General features: G+C 41.4%; 1 protein-coding gene across 1 annotated transcript in view; it reads right to left on the bottom strand.

Moving 5' to 3' along the window:
* ablim2 (actin binding LIM protein family, member 2) overlaps positions 1-9,846 on the bottom strand; it is a 333,460-nt gene that overhangs the window by 261,324 nt on the left and 62,290 nt on the right. The window lies entirely within an intron of this gene.

Here is a 9,846-nt window from a genome sequence, read left to right as displayed (position 1 = left end):
AGAGAAATCCACAAAGTAAGACTCTGCTAAGTACTGTGATAATCAGACAATAAATTAGATAATTTAGAACTTTGTCTCATACAGATTGCAATTAATTTTGTGTCCATTGACTGTGAATGGATGATTTGAGATATGGTCAGGTGCAAAATTGACCTAAACTAGCATGAGAAGGTGTTGGCTAACTGCTGCCACAAGCTGTACAATAACCAAAGATAAATTTTTATGAGCCATTTAAAACATCTGGAATAAGACTATCGTAAATGCCAAAATATGCAATGGCATTTTTATGCGAGAAAGACATTAACTTCCTAACCATTGATTCAATCCTTAAAAACTTTGAAGTCTTGATGCAATACCATAGAAAAAGATAGCACTATTTACTAGCACCATTGACTTGACACAAAAAGAACTCAGGCTGTAGGTTTGTTCCTTCCTATGAAGTCAATACGTGACCATATGGGAAGGTAATCAGGGCAACGTGTTTATCAGGACACCACATTTAAAAAAAGAACACTTAACATCTCAGACTATGTCACAATGACCAACCTAATGTTTTAAGGAAGTATTAAACCACAAAGAAACAAATAAAATGTAGTATAGCAGTTTACAAGGTTTTCAAAAGTATATTTATAAACAGGAATATATAAAGAACATATAAAGCAGGCGTGGAAATAGGCCAATTAGACACTTGAGCCTGCTCTTCTATTTCGTGGATTCATAACTGAGCTGAGTGTGGCCTTAACCCCATTTACCTGCCTAACCCCATAAATGCTTAACAACCTAACTCGGCCTTATATGCAATAAATGATCCAGACTCCACTGTTCTAGGAGAGAGAATTCCAAAGCTTAATGACCCTCAGAAAAGAATTTCCTCATCTCCATCTGAAATGGGAGTACCCCTTATTTTTTAACTAAGTATTCTAATTCTGGATTCTCCCACAAGGGGAAAATCCTTTCTGATTCAAGATCTCTCTGAATCTTACATACTTCACAAAGATAATCTCTCATTCTTATGAACTTCAGCTGTTCAGCCTTTCCTCAAAATCCTTTTATCCCAGGATCATATAGCAAACCTTTCTGAACAGCTTTCCAAGACAAGTATATTTCTCCATAATTAAAGCAACTGCTTGCTCAATAAAAACAAAAAAAAATCACCTGTATTCTGATATGACAGAGGCTGGAGGATTGCATTATTGCTCTATTCTCGAAAGCCACAAGTCACAACATTAAAATAATTTATTTTTGCCAGTCACAATTGAATACCTTGCGTAAATAAAGTTTCTAACAACTGGTCAACAGGAGCAAATACAAAGTTGCTGGAGAAACTCAGCGGGTCTGGCAGGAAAAAACAGAGTTAACATTTCGGGTCCAGTGACCCTTCCTCAGAACTTCTTCACAATTGCTGCCAGAACCGCTGAGATTCTCCAGCAACTTTGTTTTTGCTTCTGATTTATAGCATCCACAGTTCTTTCAGTTTTTACATGGTCAACAGACTCACATACAGAAGTATAAATGATTATCCCTGTAAATATCCGCAAACCATGCATACAAATGTACACAGACTTTGGGAATTTTCTAAAAAACACTATTAGGTCTGTAGATGTGATAATGGGAACTGCAGATGCTGGAAAATCCAAGATAACAAAGTGTGAAGCTGGATGAACACAGCAGGCCAAGCAGCATCTCAGGAGCACAAAAGCTGACGTTTCGGGCCTAGACCCTTCATCAGACAGCTCTCTGTCAGGTTGGCTCTGGTTCTGATGAAGGGTCTAGGCTCGAAACGTCAGCATTTGTGCTCCTGAGATGCTGCTTGGCCTGCTGTGTTCATCCAGCTTCACACTTTATTAACCACAGGGGTTAAATGCCTTACGTTGTTTTGGTTTTGCCCTACCCTTCTCTACCTGCCTTTCTTTCATGCACTGCCCCTGAAAGACTTTGCGTGTAAATTAGAGGATTGGTAATCAGTTCAGAAATATGGGTCATTTAATAATGGAGGATAAAGGAGGGTAAAGCACAATTCATTTAGAGCTTGGATAGATAGTACTGCATTAAAGCATCCCTGGATATTAAAAAATTCCAGCATCCATAGGTTGCTCTTGTGGTACAGTGGTAGTATCCCTATCCCTGAACCATAAAGCCTGGTTTCAGGTTCCCCTGCTCCAGGGGTGTGTAGTAACATCTCTGAGCAGATTGACTGAACAAAAAAATCAAGCATTCACAGAATTTTCTTCAAAAATGTGGATCTCACACATTGTTAGATGCTGTAAAGTAAAAATCTGCTACAGCTTGTGCCAGTGAGTACAGGAATAGATGGTTAGAGCAAATGAGTGCATAAATGAAGAGTAGGTGCAGGAGAGAAGGCTTAAATTGCTGGATCAAGGGAGAAGGTGGGACTTGGACAAATCCAACGGGTTGAAACTTTTACATAATTGGACCAACATCATTGGGGGTTTGTTTTCTAATGGGGCATTTAAACTAATTTGGTAAGGGAATGGGATATAAACAGCAGGGGATGATGCATAGACAAATAAACAAGTAAAACAAAGTCAGTCTTAGGCAATAGACAAGTTAATGCATGAAGGAGGACTGCAAGGTTGAGTAGGATTCGTTTTAATGTCATGTATCTTGAAAGTAAGTTAGATGCATCGAAGGTGCTGATGAAGACATGGAGATATAACATCATTGATATCAGAGATATGGTTGAGGCAGGACAGGACTGGTGCCTGAATTTTCAGGTTTATAAAATCTTCAGGTGATTCAGGGAAGGATAAAAGATGATGGGATATTGCAATATTGATCAAGGACCTAATTATTGCACTGAATTTGAATGATAACTTAGAAGGGTCCTCTGTCAGGCAGATCTGTAGACAAATTCCAGTGAAGTGTAAAAAGACTAGGGCAATAATTGTATCAGTGATAATGGGAACTGCAGATGCTGGAGAATCCAAGATAACAAAAGTGTGGAGCTGGATGAACACAGCAGGCGAAGCAGCATCTCAGGAGCACAAAAGCTGACGTTTTCAGGCCTAGATCCTTCATCAGAGAGCTCTCTGATGAAAGGTCTAGGCCTGAAACATCAGGTTTTGTGCTCCTGAGATGCTGCTTGGCCTGCTGTGTTCATCCAGCTCCACACATTGTTATCTTAATACGTCTGTAGATATTGGCTTTCTGAAAAGAAACATAATGGCCTATGGGTTATTCTTGAATGCAGAAGGATAAAACACAAAATTTTCCAGAGTCTGAGATAACAAAGTGTGGAGCTGGATGAACACAGCAGGCCAAGCAGCAACTTAGGAGCTCAAAAGCTGGCGTTTTAGGCATAGACCCTTCATCAGAAAAGGGGGATGCAGAGAGGGTTCTGAAATAAATAGGGAGAGAGGGGGAGGCAGACCAAAGATGGATGGAGGAGAAGATAGGTGGAGAGGAAAATACAGGTGGGGAGAGGTCAGTCCGGGGAGGACGGACAGGTCAAGGGGGCGGGATGAGGTTAGTAGGTAGGAAATGGAGGTGTGGCTTGAGGTGGGAGGAGAGAGGAAGAACAGGTTAGGGAGGCGGGGACGAGCTAGGCTGTTTTTGGGGTGCAGTGGGGGGAGAGGAGATTTTGAAGCTTGTGAAATCCACATTGATACCATTGGGCTGCAGGGTTCCCAACCGGAATATGAGTTGCTGTTCCTGCAAACTTCGGGTGGCATCATTATGGCACTGCAGGAGGCCCAGGATGGACATGTTATCTAAGGAATGGGAGGGGAAGTTAAAATGGTTCGCGACTGGGAGGTGCAGTTGTTTATTGCGAACCGAGCGTAGGTGTTCTGAAAAGCGGTCCCCAAGCCTCCGCTTGGTTTCCCAGATGTAGAGGAGGCCATAACAGGTACAGTAGATGCAGCATACCACGTTCGCAGATGTTCAGGTGAACATCTGCTTGATGTGGAAGGTCAACTTGGGGCCAGGGATGTAGGTGAGGGAGGAGGGGTGGGGGCAAGTGTAGCACTTCCTGCAGTTGCAGGGGAAAGTGCCGGGTATGGTGGGGTTGGAGGGGAGTGTGGAGCGGACAAGGGAGTCCCGGTGAGAGTGGTCTCTCCAGAAGGCAGACGAGGGTGGGGATGGAAAAATGTCTTTGGTGGTGGGGTCGGATTGCAGACGGCAGAAGTGTCGGACGATGGTGCGTTGTATCCGGAGGTTGGTAGGGTGGTATGTGAGGACTAGGGGGATTCTCTTTTGGCAGTAATTGCGGGGGCAGGGTGTGAGGGATGAGTTGTGGGAGATGCGGGAGACACGGTCGAGGGTGTTCTCGACCACTGCTGGGGAAAAGTTGCGATCCTTGAAGAACGAGGACATCTGGGATGTATAGGAGTGGTATGCCTCATCCTGGGAGCAGATGCAGCGGAGGTGAAGGAATTGGGAATAGCGGATGGAATTTTTGCAGGAAAATGGGTGGGAGGAGGTCTATTCTAGGCAGCTGTGGGAGAAACTTTTGTCCATTTCAAGCCCACCGACTCGCAACGCTACTTGGAAGCATCTGCAGTTCCCATTATCTCTGATCACCATTTTCCACAGTCTGTTGCTCTGCAACATACGGTCATCACTTAATACACAGTTATCTCTGAAATCTTGCAGACCAAGCTTCCTCAAAGAATTCAACATAGAGACATTCATGTTAGTATTCTTTCAAAAGAGCGAATAGGTTTCACTCTTAACTCAAGAAAAAAATTTTCTTTCGGAAATGAGACAGATCAGCTGGAGTACTTATCAGTAGGCTTTCCTCCAACCCAACATGTTCTTAGCAAACTTTCTTCCAAATGAGCCAGATTTTAAAAAAGCATGAACTTCTCTAAGCCAGTGTCCATTCAAAACTAGCTCAAGCAGAAATTTACAGAAAACCAACCAGTCAACATGAATCATGTGATTTATGAGAAGCCTTGTCAAAAAAATCCTGTGTTCACCATGAACTCTCAATGACCTCTTAAGGAAGCCATTCTAGACAAGTCCACAAATATGAAATAAATCTATTTTCCACAATCCTTAAAAATCTAAGCCCTTCAAGCAGTATTCCATATAAAGTGCCTGTGCTAAAATATGCTGTACCACTTACCATTGCACTGGGACAGATGGGCAGTGTACTGAAATCTATTTGAACCTGCAATTGGTAACTCTATTGGCAGGCATGACACTACTGACATCATTGTGTATCCAGCAAATAGCTAATCACACTCACCACCCACTTACTACTCCTCTGGCCATATGCTCTCCCAACCAACATGATGCCTAATGCCAGGAAAAAAAATCTTACACACAAAACAAACACAGAATTTTGGAGAAGTTCCACAGGTATGGCAGCATCTGCGACAGAGAAATACATTGAGTCTATTATGACTGTTCTTCAGAATTCTGAAGAAGAAATCTTGAGATGCAAAACATTAACTCTGTTTCACTCTCCACAGATGCTGCCAGACTGCTGAGTTTCCCCAATATTGTGTTTGTTTCAGATTTCAAGTACCTGCAGTGTGTATCCTGCTTTTATCAAAGATAAAAAGTGTCTCACAGAACATGGCCATGTCTTATCAGTGGCTGAAGCAGAATATCTTTCAAGGTCATAACTTGTGATTTGTAACATTACATCTGAAACACGTTACATTCTCACAGCAAATTTTAAATAATGACTCATCTAACATATAACACAAGAGTCAGAAATGTTCAGCCCTATTCAAAGTGTTAATGACCACAACTACAAGTGATTCTGATGATAATACAGCCTTTATTGTATTAATTAAATAAACAGGATAAAGCAAATGCAAATTAAACACATACACTTACCAGGTTATTCAGTAAAGCAAGCTCTTTCTTCCTCATAAAAACACTGCAGTATCAATGTAGAAAACATATTTACTAAGCAGTATTCTACCAGTTAGTTCAGACATTGCCGCAGTTGACTTCAATTTAGTTACTGTCAGATGCATACAAGTACAGTTCCATTAATGAGTTTACAATCCATCTAGACATCTGACCCCCTATTCCAGTGCCCACCAAATGACAGCATGGGCTTTGCTGCAGCTGAGAAGTGAAGCTCTGTTATTGGATATTCCTCCAGATAATTCAAGAATGACAGTTATGGATCATATGACTGCAGAAGCTCTGTGGGACAAACAGACTGTTATTGCAGCTTGTTACTTATTATTATAAATAGAAATTGCACCCCCCCCATCTTGTTCCTAGATGAATACAGACATCTTCAGGGCATCATACTGAAGAGCACATTTTTAGCTCAAAGCAATCACAGGCTGGAATAAATGCTGGTAGTGGGCACAGGAAACGTATTCAGTACATGCAAAATTAGGAGGCAGGTTAGATGGAGGCTGGACATTCATTTATTTGATCAACACTCGTGTGCAATTCCAGATATTCTAAGGCACTCATACAGCCCAGCTCAGCGTGCAAATGAAACAGATGATGAACAGTGCTGTGCAACTTTGAAAATCAGGAATATCTGTTCCAAAAATGGTGCCACAGATAGGATTCCAGCTTATTCCAGAATACTGGAATAAGGTTTGACATTCCCCTAAGCTTGTTTATCTATATTTGTACCTGTCATTTCTTTTCAAAAAGCATTATTGAAAGAATTTCTAAATGGGAAAGATATTTTCAGGTGTAATACTAAGCCAAGCAGGCTAGACACTGTGTTCCTGCGCAATACAGGAGTCAGGTGTCAGGGCTGAATTGAAACTGTGCTCCTGCTTCAGCCTCTGGTCTGTAGGATAATGTGACTTTTTAGTCCCTGAGGTCTTAATTGATTTACAGGTGTGTCTGACAGCACAGCACAGCTACAGCCATAACACAGTATTCTTTGATCTGTTTTATTACCCGAATGCACTTTGTATGGTATGATCTGCCTGGATTGCATGCAAAACAAAACTTTTCACTGTACTTAGGTAAATGTGACAATAATGAATCAAACCAAATCAAATCAAAAGCTGTTCTAGAATTTGATGTGGGATAATTCTGGAGATAGCTTGATAGAATTTCCAACTCTGGCACTTCTTTCATTTAGCATCAATGTTGGTGGATATCAAGGTTGCTTAAAAGTGTTGCCTGCAGCTCAGAATGTGAGTACTAATCATCTTCTCTCGTTATCGTGCAGTTATCAGGGTGTCCCTTTAAAAGATAGTCCAGCATCAATAAGGCCTCATGAAATTATCAAACCAGCGCAGAATCTTTGAAACACTTATTCAGCTATGAGATTCTTAAGCAAAACAACCTCTTAAGAACCACACAGATGGTCTAACTTGTCTTATTCCCTAAAGGGGTCTGCACTTTTTCATGTGCAGCTGCGTAAGTTTAGCACTGGAATTGGGGCTAGATTCCATACAGAAACATGAACTTAAGAGACTCCCATTAACCCCACACAATCATCTTCCAGATCTGAAAATACTGACATTGCGCACTACACCAACGGAAGAATGTACCCTTTGGAGGTCTGTTTCCCATTTTGCCTTCCACAAGACCCATTCTATGATGACCTGCACATATTAAGAGTGAGGCAACCAAGCTTTCACATATTGCACTGATTACTTGTACGAGACTCTGAGATCAGTGGACCCTCATGTCCAGGGATTCTCGTCCAGCTAATGCTGTACTTTTTATGAAGCTACTGACTTGTGTAATTTGTACATTTTAATGGCAGCAGCTGGATGAGCCCAGCCACACCATTTGCAAAACTCATAGATACAGATCTCCAGGTGTTCATGACAAGGTTAGGCAAAGGAAGAATGTCATATTTCAAAGGGCCAAAATTCCTCACTGGCGAACACCAAAAATTTGTGAATAGGCCATGTGGAGAGCTTCAGATTCTCTAGAGAGTATCACATTACATAGTCTTGTGCTGAAAGCATTTCACTAACATTTTGTCAAATGGAGAGATAAGAGAGATTGCCAAGCTGTTGCTAAGTCCTTGGTCATTACATCCTACAACATGCTCAGCAATTGAGAGCACCCAAATACATACTATTCCTTAGCTTTATAGGAATCTGTAGCCACAAAACTTAAACTGCCTTTGTAACATAGCATTTTTGAGGACTGAGGACTGATAAGCCCAATATTCTGGTGGAGCTGACCTTCTCCTTGCAGGTTGGCGGTGTACAATTTTCTTCTCCTAATTATGCTTTCAGGAAAAAGAGTGCATAAGTCTAAGGAAATGACCTGGACTAAGGTAGGGTCACAATGATGATAACCATCAAGACCATCAAGGAGATAGCAATGGGATTCACCAGGGCATTCACACAGTAGGAGAAATTTGCTGTTGGCGAGAAAGTCATACCACGGCACATGCCATTGAAGGGGCCTACACATGTATAGGGTGGTGACAGGGACAGGAGAGTGGCACCACACAAAATCTCATTCAAGGCATGCTGAGCACTGGGTGTTCTGGAAGGACCTCAGCCTTGCAAAACCTTTATTTGTCCAGGGCTAACTCTCATCAATTGTGTCTCACACAGGACTCAGATATTATGAAATACCACCTGGGGTGGGCCAATGACACCTTCGTGCCACAATTCACAAAGGCAATCCAAAATCCTACCAGTTGGACAAGGGCACAGACTGCTTTCCTTTCACATTGAACAGCAAAAACTTGCTGACACACTCTTTCATGTAACAGTGCTTTTTTTTAATCATGTAGGGATTATATGATTCAGTATGATGGGGGGATGGGGAGATACAAGATTTCAGTAATTCTACCACACTTAGTTGGTTCTGCTATAACGCATGTTCTGCAACATGAATTGGCTATAATGCAACTGACAAATAGGGAAACGCTATTTCTAAAATGTGAACTCGTGTTGGCTGTAAGGTGATTCCATCGATGTGCGAACAAGTATGTATCGACATCACATGATCGTTTTGCAGATTTTGTCCTCAGCGCATACAATGTTAGTGTTGAAGGAATTTCTGCATCGGCATCATGTGATCATATCGCAGACCTTATCATGAAGCACTTTCTGCAAGAGGTACAGCACTCCATGACTTCCACTGTTTTTTTGCAAATTATGTTGTATTATCCAAAAAACGATGGAATCACCGTATAGCCAACACAAGTTCACATTTTAGAAATGCGAGGACAAAGTGACCAGAATGATAGAAAGAAGCATCCTCGTGATAAAACTGAGAGTGGAGTAAGTAGAAGAAAGGCTACAAAACTGAAACAGAAGCTAAATGTTATAAAGTATTTTAAGCATAATTGTAGAACGTGTAATATAGATCGTGTAAGAGGAATAAAGGAGTCTACTTTATGCAGCATTAAAGACAATACAGAAAAGGTTAAAGCAAGCTGTATTGTTGGAAGAAGTCTGAGTGCTAGCAAACCTGTGAGAAACTTGAGGAGATGGAGCGGCTTCTAAGTGAGTGGATAGATCAAATGAAAAAGTGATCTGGGACCATCTTTCTCATCATAGAAGAGAAAGGCTTACCAATTTATGAAGATCTAACAAAAAAGGCTGAAAATCCTGTAGATGTGCCAGTCTTTAGTGTCAGCAGTAGTTGGTTTGTTGGTTTTAAGAACTACCATGCTTTTCACAACGTAAAGTTATGTAGTGAAGCTGTTAGTCCAGATGAGGAGCCTGCAATGGCATTTCCTCCCATTGTTAAAAAATTAATTGATGAAGGAGGCTATAACTTAGATCAAATTTTCAATGTGGATGAGACAAGTTTACACAGCAAGAAAATGCCACCAAGAACCTACATTTCTATGAATGAAGCACATGCTCCAGGCTTTAAGGTGGCAAAGGATCGTATGACTGTGCTGTAGGATGCTAATGCCAGTGGTCACTTAAAGCTTAAGCCTGCGGTGGTGTACCACTG

Source organism: Stegostoma tigrinum, chromosome 1 (genome assembly GCF_030684315.1).
Source record: "Stegostoma tigrinum isolate sSteTig4 chromosome 1, sSteTig4.hap1, whole genome shotgun sequence".
In the NCBI taxonomy this organism is placed as follows: Eukaryota; Metazoa; Chordata; class Chondrichthyes; order Orectolobiformes; family Stegostomatidae; genus Stegostoma; species Stegostoma tigrinum.
The sequence above is the reverse complement of the archived record's forward strand: the minus strand, read 5'-3'. Positions and strand labels throughout refer to the sequence as shown.